The sequence below is a fragment of the Hydra vulgaris genome, chromosome 01 (assembly GCF_038396675.1).
Source record: "Hydra vulgaris chromosome 01, alternate assembly HydraT2T_AEP".
Classification (NCBI taxonomy): Eukaryota; Metazoa; Cnidaria; class Hydrozoa; order Anthoathecata; family Hydridae; genus Hydra; species Hydra vulgaris.
Window position 1 is genome coordinate 58,070,001 of NC_088920.1, and position 8,543 is coordinate 58,078,543.

At 25.8% G+C, this 8,543-nt stretch overlaps 1 protein-coding gene across 13 annotated transcripts in view; it reads right to left on the reverse strand.

The window, feature by feature from the left end:
• LOC100213721 (55 kDa erythrocyte membrane protein) overlaps positions 1-5,988 on the reverse strand; it is an 83,924-nt gene extending 77,936 nt beyond the window's left edge. For 2 of the 13 annotated variants that reach the window (XM_065788769.1, XM_065788774.1), the window contains exons 1-3: positions 5,906-5,988; positions 4,345-4,392; positions 697-740 (exon numbers count right to left, since the gene is read on the reverse strand). The gene's annotated coding sequence lies outside the window, so the exon portion shown is untranslated. Of the gene's footprint in view, positions 1-696; positions 741-3,743; positions 3,840-4,344; positions 4,393-4,493; positions 4,809-4,897; positions 5,150-5,905 lie in introns of those variants that run through there. The other 11 variants (XM_065788772.1, XM_065788778.1, XM_065788779.1 and 8 more) reach the window with 10 other exon arrangements.
• Positions 5,989-8,543: the final 2,555 nt, after the last annotated feature.

Below are 8,543 nucleotides of genomic sequence, written 5' to 3' on the forward strand. Positions count from 1 at the left end.
AACATATAAATGTTTAAAGTTTGCTCCATGTCTGGAACTTAGATATTTCGAAGACCAAAAAATGTTGGCACCACCCTTGTGTGTGTTTATATATATGTATTTATAAATGTATGTATGTATGTATGTATGTTTGTATGTATGTATGTATTTATGTATGTATGTATGTATGTGTGTATGTATGTATGTATGTATGTATGTATGTATGTATGTATGTATGTATGTATGTATGTATGTATGTATGTATGTATGTATGTATGTATGTATGTATGTATGTATGTATGTATGTATGTATGTTTGTGTGTATGTATGTATGATGATAGTATATATATATATGTAAGTACAAATTCTGTATAAAATGTATGTAAAAACTCTAAATTTTTAGACCATTGAATTTAAATAAAGATCTATAAACTTAAATTCCCCCACCCCAATAAAAAAAAAGTTTTGCGTAAACACATTTTTAAAATCTTAGAAATTAATAAATGAAATTTAAAATCTGTGGTAAATATAAATTTAGTTTAGAATAGAAAAAAAAGTATAATCTTATAATGGGATAGGGGAGGTCTAAATTTTAAAGTTTTTTGTTTCTAAATAATATCACCAATCAAATAGATTTTACTTTTCTCATTTTAAGAAAGATTTTTGAAATTTTATAAATTGTAAAAAATAATACACAACGATAATTTTGTTTTGTACCGTGTCAAACTAAACTTGCGAGAGGATACGAAATAACAGAGATGCTGAAAAAGGAAAAAAATAGTTTAGTATGTCATACATTTACTTTGAGAAATAAAACATTAGTATGTCATACATTTATTATGAGAGATTTATAAAAAAATGAAAAAATAATTTTTCTCTTACATCACAATAAAACATATTAAAAAAAAATTTTCTGACTTGTTCAAGATATAGATTATATGTCATATAATAGAAGACTATCTAAACTAAACGTTTCAATCAATACCTCAACCCCCTTTACCCCCTTTCCCCTCCCCCCCTCCTCCTAAGAACAGTAGGCCTACTTTAACGGTATTAAACTCATTTTTTTTCATTTTGACTTATTTTACATTAATTAGATCAGTGCTTTTGCTAAAAACTAGTTAATGGTTACAACAACAACAAAAAAAGCTAATTAAAACTTAAAAAAAAGAATTTCACGGAACCAATTATAAACCCAACACTAAATCATTACCATGTTCAGCATACACGGCTGTTTCAAGTTAGACGGCTTTTTGTTTTTATGAAATTGTTTGTTACTAAAAGTTATCAATAAACTTATATAACTTTTGATATGTTTAAGATAATTTTGTTTTATTAAAATATTTAAATAATAGTAATTTGCCAGCTGATGACATTTAACTAAATAATGAAAACCACCTTAAGTTTTCAAATAAAAACGCAGAATTTCTAAGCTGAATTTCAATACTTTAATGCTAACTTTTACCAGTAAACATATTCTTCAGATATTTATTAACAAATAAAAATATTTTTAGACCAATTTTAAGCCAAAAAAACTTGTTACGCTTTTATTGATTTGAAACAAAAATTATTAATCAGGCAACAAAATCGCCAAATATTACTAAAAATGATTCAACGTTTAACGTTAATGTTGTATTAAACTAAGCGTAAAAAAGTAGAAAAATTTTCTAAACATATCAAGTATGAAGACATATTTGGTAACATAGCTAGAGGTATTTTATGCACATTTAAATTTTTAATTTACATGTGCATAAAAAGGTTAAAGTTTAAATAAATTTGTAATGGATAAAAAAGAAAATTACATTTTGCATTTTTTTTTTTTTTTTTTTTTTTTTTTTTTTTTGTAGTTATTTTAGGTGCTCCCAGAAGTCCTTACGGTCTTATCACAGAGCACCGCGGGAGAGCATTTAACTAGAAGTTCACGCCTCCTTCCGTACCTATGTCGCTTGTTAAGCTAGAGCTGGCGTCGAACCTAGGACCTCTGCGTTCTGAGCCAGAACTCTAACCACTGCGCCCCGGCTGCTCAATTTAAAAGTGATGAAAGCAATATAATTGCATTTTAAACTAACTTATTTTTTTTTATATACCATCAACGATTACCAAAAATTAGAAAAGATAAGACACTCGCCTAAAATATTTTGAATTTCAAACACCTAGCATGAAGATAAACTGTTAAATCTTAGGTGGTCCAATACAGATTTTCCGTAAAAATTGTCAGAAACAGAAATCCCACATCAGTTTTTACTTTTACTTCACTTGAAGAAAAAATCTTTTTTTCTTTTTAATACAAAACTTTTACAGTTTAATTTTAAAGTTTGTGATTATTTTTATTCACTTGAAAATTATATTTGATGTCTTGAACTTTTATGTCAGCGAAGTACTTTGTCTCTAAAGATATATTTTTACCAAATAAAGCTGGTCAGGAAAGTTTTAGTATAAATACAGTTATAACTTTTTTATTAATTGCAAGGGACCAACAAGTTCAATGGAGACACTAAATAATCTAAAGCCATTTTTCGTCCCTTTTCTTTTCTTGATTATTGATTTCTGATTATTTTTAGTTGCCGTTTCAAGCGTTAAATTTCTTATCGACTTGTTAATTTGGCCTAAAAATTATCCAATCATAAAGGTTCGAACCTACAACTAAACTACAAAAACTAAAATTTTTTACCATATCTTCTGTAGCGTTCCGGTATTTAAAAGAACTTAACTATTGCCATTTTAAATATAAATTTCTTGACAAGAAAAAACAAAATTCTAAATAAAAATTATTTATATTTTTAACCATTGTTTGTATTACTAATAACATTTTTTTTTTTTCGAGTAAATTTGGTGACAAAATTATTAAGGATTTCCCAGCATATTTAATTCCCATAAAATATTATTATTATTTTGAATTTTGTGTTTATTTTTATATATCAACATTTTATTATATCCAATAAATAGTTTTTTAGGTTTGAAGATTAGTGTGAAGTATATTTTATCACCTTGAATTTACGAATACGATTTTACTGTAATATTTAATTTATTTAGAATGATTCATACAATGCCTTGCAAAGTTGTGAAAGTTTTTTCTTTAAATCATCTATTGTAAAAGGAATCTAAATTTTCTATGTTCATTCTATCCTATATTTAAGTCCCATGTCTGCACCCTTGGCATATATTTAAGGCCCACTTTTGTACCCTTGCTAGAGATTAAAATATATATATATACATATATATATAGAACTAAAATATATATATATATATACATATATATATATATATATAATATATATATATATATATATATATATATATATATATATATATATATATATATATATATATATATATATATATATATATATATATATATATATATATATATATATATATATATATATACATGTGTGTGTGTGTGTGTGTGTGTATTCTAATATTTTGCCGAAAGATCTTTTATTGAAAAATTTGTTTAAAAAATATACAATTTATATATTAAAATACAATACTTTACTATTATAATAATATATAATATAAATAAACAGTTAATTAAAAGAATTAATTTACAAAACTTTATTAAATTATTAAATACCAAAAAAAGTATAGAATTAATAAAGTAATGCATCACATTTTTTACAAATTTATAAATCTTTTTTTAATGAAAATACTAATACATTAATTTATGAAAATTAATTTTTTAATCTAAGTTAATTTTAATAAGTTTATGTATATTACTATATAAAAAAAAGATTTAAAAACAAATTTTTTAAAATGTTTTTTACTGCGTTTTATTCGTATTATTTCAATTGTTCTGCTGCACAATCATTTCAACAATATCACTGACGTCTGATATTGAGGACATTATCTCACAAATGTCCGATATTGTAGACATGATTACCGGTTTTATCAGTTGTTATATTGCAATAATTTGGTAACGAAGGTAACAAAGAGATAAGTATATAATTACTAATAAACTAAAAAATTAAACAAAACAATATATAATATCTTTTCATTATAACCTGAATATCAACTATATTTTATTAAGTGTGACTCGCTAAAGGATAATTATTGTTTTTATTAATCGCAATTATTAATTATAGTCTGATCGAGTGTTATTTATTAATTATTTGCGTACAAGCAATAATTTTTAAATAACCTTCCTAATATAAATTTTCAGAAAATAATTTTGTTACTCAAAAATATAATCTAATGCTATGTTCTTATACTGCTCAGTACCGGGACCAATTTAATGGAAAAATTATCAGTATATTGTTAATATTAAAGAAAAAACATTTAATGGAAAAATTATCAGTATATTGTTAATATTAAAGAAAAAACATTTCCGCAATTTAAATCTAAATTAAGACGTTATTTAATACTTACGGATTTTAATATAGTAGATTTTTTCTGTCTCTTTTAGAAGTTGTTAACCTAAATTAGTATCATAAATTTAAGAATCTAGATCATTTAAAAAAATAAATTAATATTAGGAATTTCAATGTCTTTATCAGACTTTCATTAAAAATACTTACTTTTGAAGTTACCTACAGATATTGCAACAGAAATTATTATTACTATATTTTGAGTTACGTTCTGTTTATAATTGTACTCAAATCATTTCTTTTCTTTTTTTAATTAATTACTTTTTTTTGTTTCTTAACTTCTTAAAATTGTCTTTCTTTTAAATGCTGTTGCATTAAACGATACAGATTTTTAGTAGCGTTACTATTGGGGCTTGGCGATAAAGGTAATTTATGCCTTCTATTTGCTCCAGCCATTTGTATACTTTTTTATATTGCTGCACATTGTAAACGTTTTTAAACGGCGAAATAAACTAAACTAAGTAGCTAAGCAAAAAAAAAACAAAAATCTCCATTAAACACCCTAAAAAGTGAAACAAAACAGTAAAAAATAATAAACTAAATATATATCATACTGCTTAAATACAACATAGAAGACTTTATATTTTTCATTTAGAGCTTTATTTTTTTTCAAGCCTCTTCAATAAACGGTGCTTTGTTAACGATTTACACTGTCTCAAAGCATAGAGGAATACCTTTTAATGAAGAAGTTTTTTGTCGCCTTCAAACTCAATGTTGCTGTTATAGCAAGGCATTGAACCTTGAACCCATCAATCAAAATTCAGCTTTGTTGCACGGCTTGCGCCTTTTTTTAATTTTTTAATTTCATTTTGTTTGCAACATAATTCAGAATAAGTCAGTTTAGCCTAATGGTATGATAATAATGATGGATTTAATAATCTCCATAGTAACAACTACCAAAAATAATGTACAAATATTAATGTTAATAAAATAATTTTTATTTAAAAAACAAACTATAGTGGCAAATAAAAGTCTCTAGATCACCTTATTTATATTAAATGCGATAAAACATTCATTAAATTAATTATTTATATAAAAAGTTATGCAAACTTTTGTTGTACCTATGGCAACTAGCATTTTGTGTGTCAGCAACACATAAAAATGTTAGCACAATTTTAAAATTTGCTAAGACTATGCTTTTAATTTTGCATTTATGATATCAAAATTAAATAAAAAATAGTTGAGCCGCAATATACTATTTATTTTTATTTTTATTTTGAATCTTGCAATCCATCGTGATGATAATAATGATGTTTTTAAAAAATGTCGTTTTTCATACTAGGTATGACCCTTGTAAGATCTTTTACACAGGTAAATGTATTTTTAGAATCGTTTTTCTATTTTCAGAGCAAAAACAGTTTCTATTAAGTTTTTTTCAAAGTCCATCACTACCATCTTAATATCTTCATCACTATCATCTTGCTATCTCTTTATATATATATATATATATATATATATATATATATATATATATATATATATATATATATATATATATATATATATATATATAATTGTTTAATATCTTTAAAAAAATAATACTCAACTGAGTTCACAGTTACCTTTTTGCTTTAAAATAGATAGTTCCACAAAACACGTTATTCTTCAACTTAAGCACAAAGCTCTTTTAAAAAATCCACTTTTTACATTAAAAATTCTTTTATTGATCCCAGACTTTTAATCCCGTCTATGGCCACATATTACTTAGATAGTTCAAACGTCACGGTATTAGAATAAAACCTCTTCATCAACATTTTTCTAAAATAATTTTCGCATTGTTTAGTTACCTTAAAAAGTAGTGTCCCTAGATAAATTTTTTTTATTGTAATATTCATAAATGATCTTGTAATACAATATTTTTTGAACCAGTAGCAACACAAAATAAAGCACGAATGTTTGTTCAATCCTGGTTCACTTTAATGCAACTTTATTTGTTATAAACTAAAACGTAATAAAATTTTGTAAAGACAATCATCTAAATATTAAAAAAACATTGGAGACCTTGTCTTAAAATTATAAACAAATATAGCATATTAAGGCGGTTTTCCACAAGATAAACTGGACGCAAAAAATTTTTTTGTAGATAAGTGTGTTTATCTACAAAATATTTTTACTCGGGAAAAATCGGCAAAATTATCTATGCTAGCATGCTGTGGAGTTGTTGAGGTTGGTGTCACCCAATGCGGTAAACTTCTACTGTCATTCCTCTAAACTTTCACTAACAGGGCTGGCGAGCTTTCAAATCTCTAAAAAAAAAAGGTTCTTTAGAAAATTTTTGTGTGCATTGAAGAAATAGCCGAGTTATTAAAAAAGAATATCGATAAATCAAAACCTGAAAACTACTAGTTAGGCCAAACGCAAAAATAAATATGCACGAGCATGAGCAGCTCTGTCATACTTGCATTTTTTTTCTCATTTTGGTGTCACCCCTGAGTGTCAGGTTGAGATGGTGTTACCCGGCTCTCACCCCTAGTGACTCCACTGCATGCATGCACAGATAAATTTGCTAATCAAGCATTTCGCTTAATCATAAGACAAGTGTTAGAATCACTTCAGCTATAATCCAATTTTTCTTTTTACTAAAATTAATATAACAAATAAAAAATAAAATAAGTTATAAAATAAAAAAATCATAATAAATAATAAAATAAAAAGTAAATTAAAATACTTTATTAAGTATGACCCTTGCATTTGACCAGGTTTCAATTAGCGCAATGTTTTGCAAAACATTTTAGACATAACCAAAACCATACTTAAATTTTGAATTTTTCAATTCTTAGAAATGAAAAAGTTTTGAAATTTTGCCATGTAAATAATCTTATATCAAGACATAATTTAAAGGAGTAATCTCATCCTGTCATCAAAGACATATGGCTTTAAAATCTGCAATTAATTGTAAGATAATGAAACATTATTAAATAGGTAACCTTAAAAGTGAATAATTCTAAGGACTTTGTTCTAAAAGCAATTCAGATTGTTTAGGGTTTGATTTTAGTTTGAGAATCTCTTAATTTACTTAAAACTCATTTTAAGTCTGGAAAATATAAAGAGGGTAAAAATATAGGCAGCCGCGGCGGGGCCAGAGAGTTTGGAGAGGCCAGCCAGCAAGGAAACAAATTTTTTGAAAACTTATCTAAAGAACTTTTTTAAATCAATCCAGAAGCAAAAGAAATAAAAAAGCCAATTAAAATTTAAAACCAAAATGTTTTTGCGTCATTTCAAAATTGACAACAACTTTTGTAAAAAAATTTTTGTCTTTATTGCAAGAGGCGCTGGACTCCCAAATCAGATCTTAAAAAGTATTTTCTACAACCCTTGCGGACAGAATACGTCAAAGTAATGAGCTGATTGACTTCATTATAACAAATCAGCAAAAAAAAAAGACGTTATGTTATGTTTATGGAAAACCGTGGAACGTTTTTTTACTATTTATTCCAATAATAAATCATTGAGCAGTTGATATGCCTAATTTTGTTAAAAATACATAGTATTGGATTCTGTTGCAATCACATCACACTCCAAAAAAGTTTTATGATTCTATCCAGAAATAAATTTTCCAAACGATTGTTTGTATTTCAAGACATTTGTTCCCACCTTAATATGATTTGGTACCGGTAAAACCATAAAACAAAGTCATCTAGATTTTCTTCTAGATATTCTATCAAAGAAATTTGAATCGACGTTCCCTAATGTTGATATTGTTTAAAAAATGTTTTTGTTGGCTACGGTTTCAAATTATACCGGAGAAGGGTCCGTTTTCAACTTTTAAAATAGTGAAGAACTGCTACATTTCTAATAGTGGTCAGAGACACTTTTAGTCTCTAAACGTTCTTCAAATTTAAATTGTTACTCTAAAAAAAATCAATTTAGAATCGATCGATCATTTTGTGATTTCGCAGTCGATTAGTTAGCTGATTTAAAAAGCAGCGACAAAATATCAAAATTATTTATCTACTTAATAATGTAACAACGTAACCAAGATGAAACAATGTAATCTTTAGCACTGTCTATATTTCGTTTTACTTTACTAAATTATTTTAAATATATGTAAAGTAGGAAGATCTAATTGACGGGCCTAATGATGATATAACCAAAGTTAAGCAGCCACCAGTGAAAATCCAAAAAAAGACTCTAGAAAATCCAGAGTGCATCATACTAGTCAGGTAGCAATACAACACAGATCTACATCTACACCAGCCT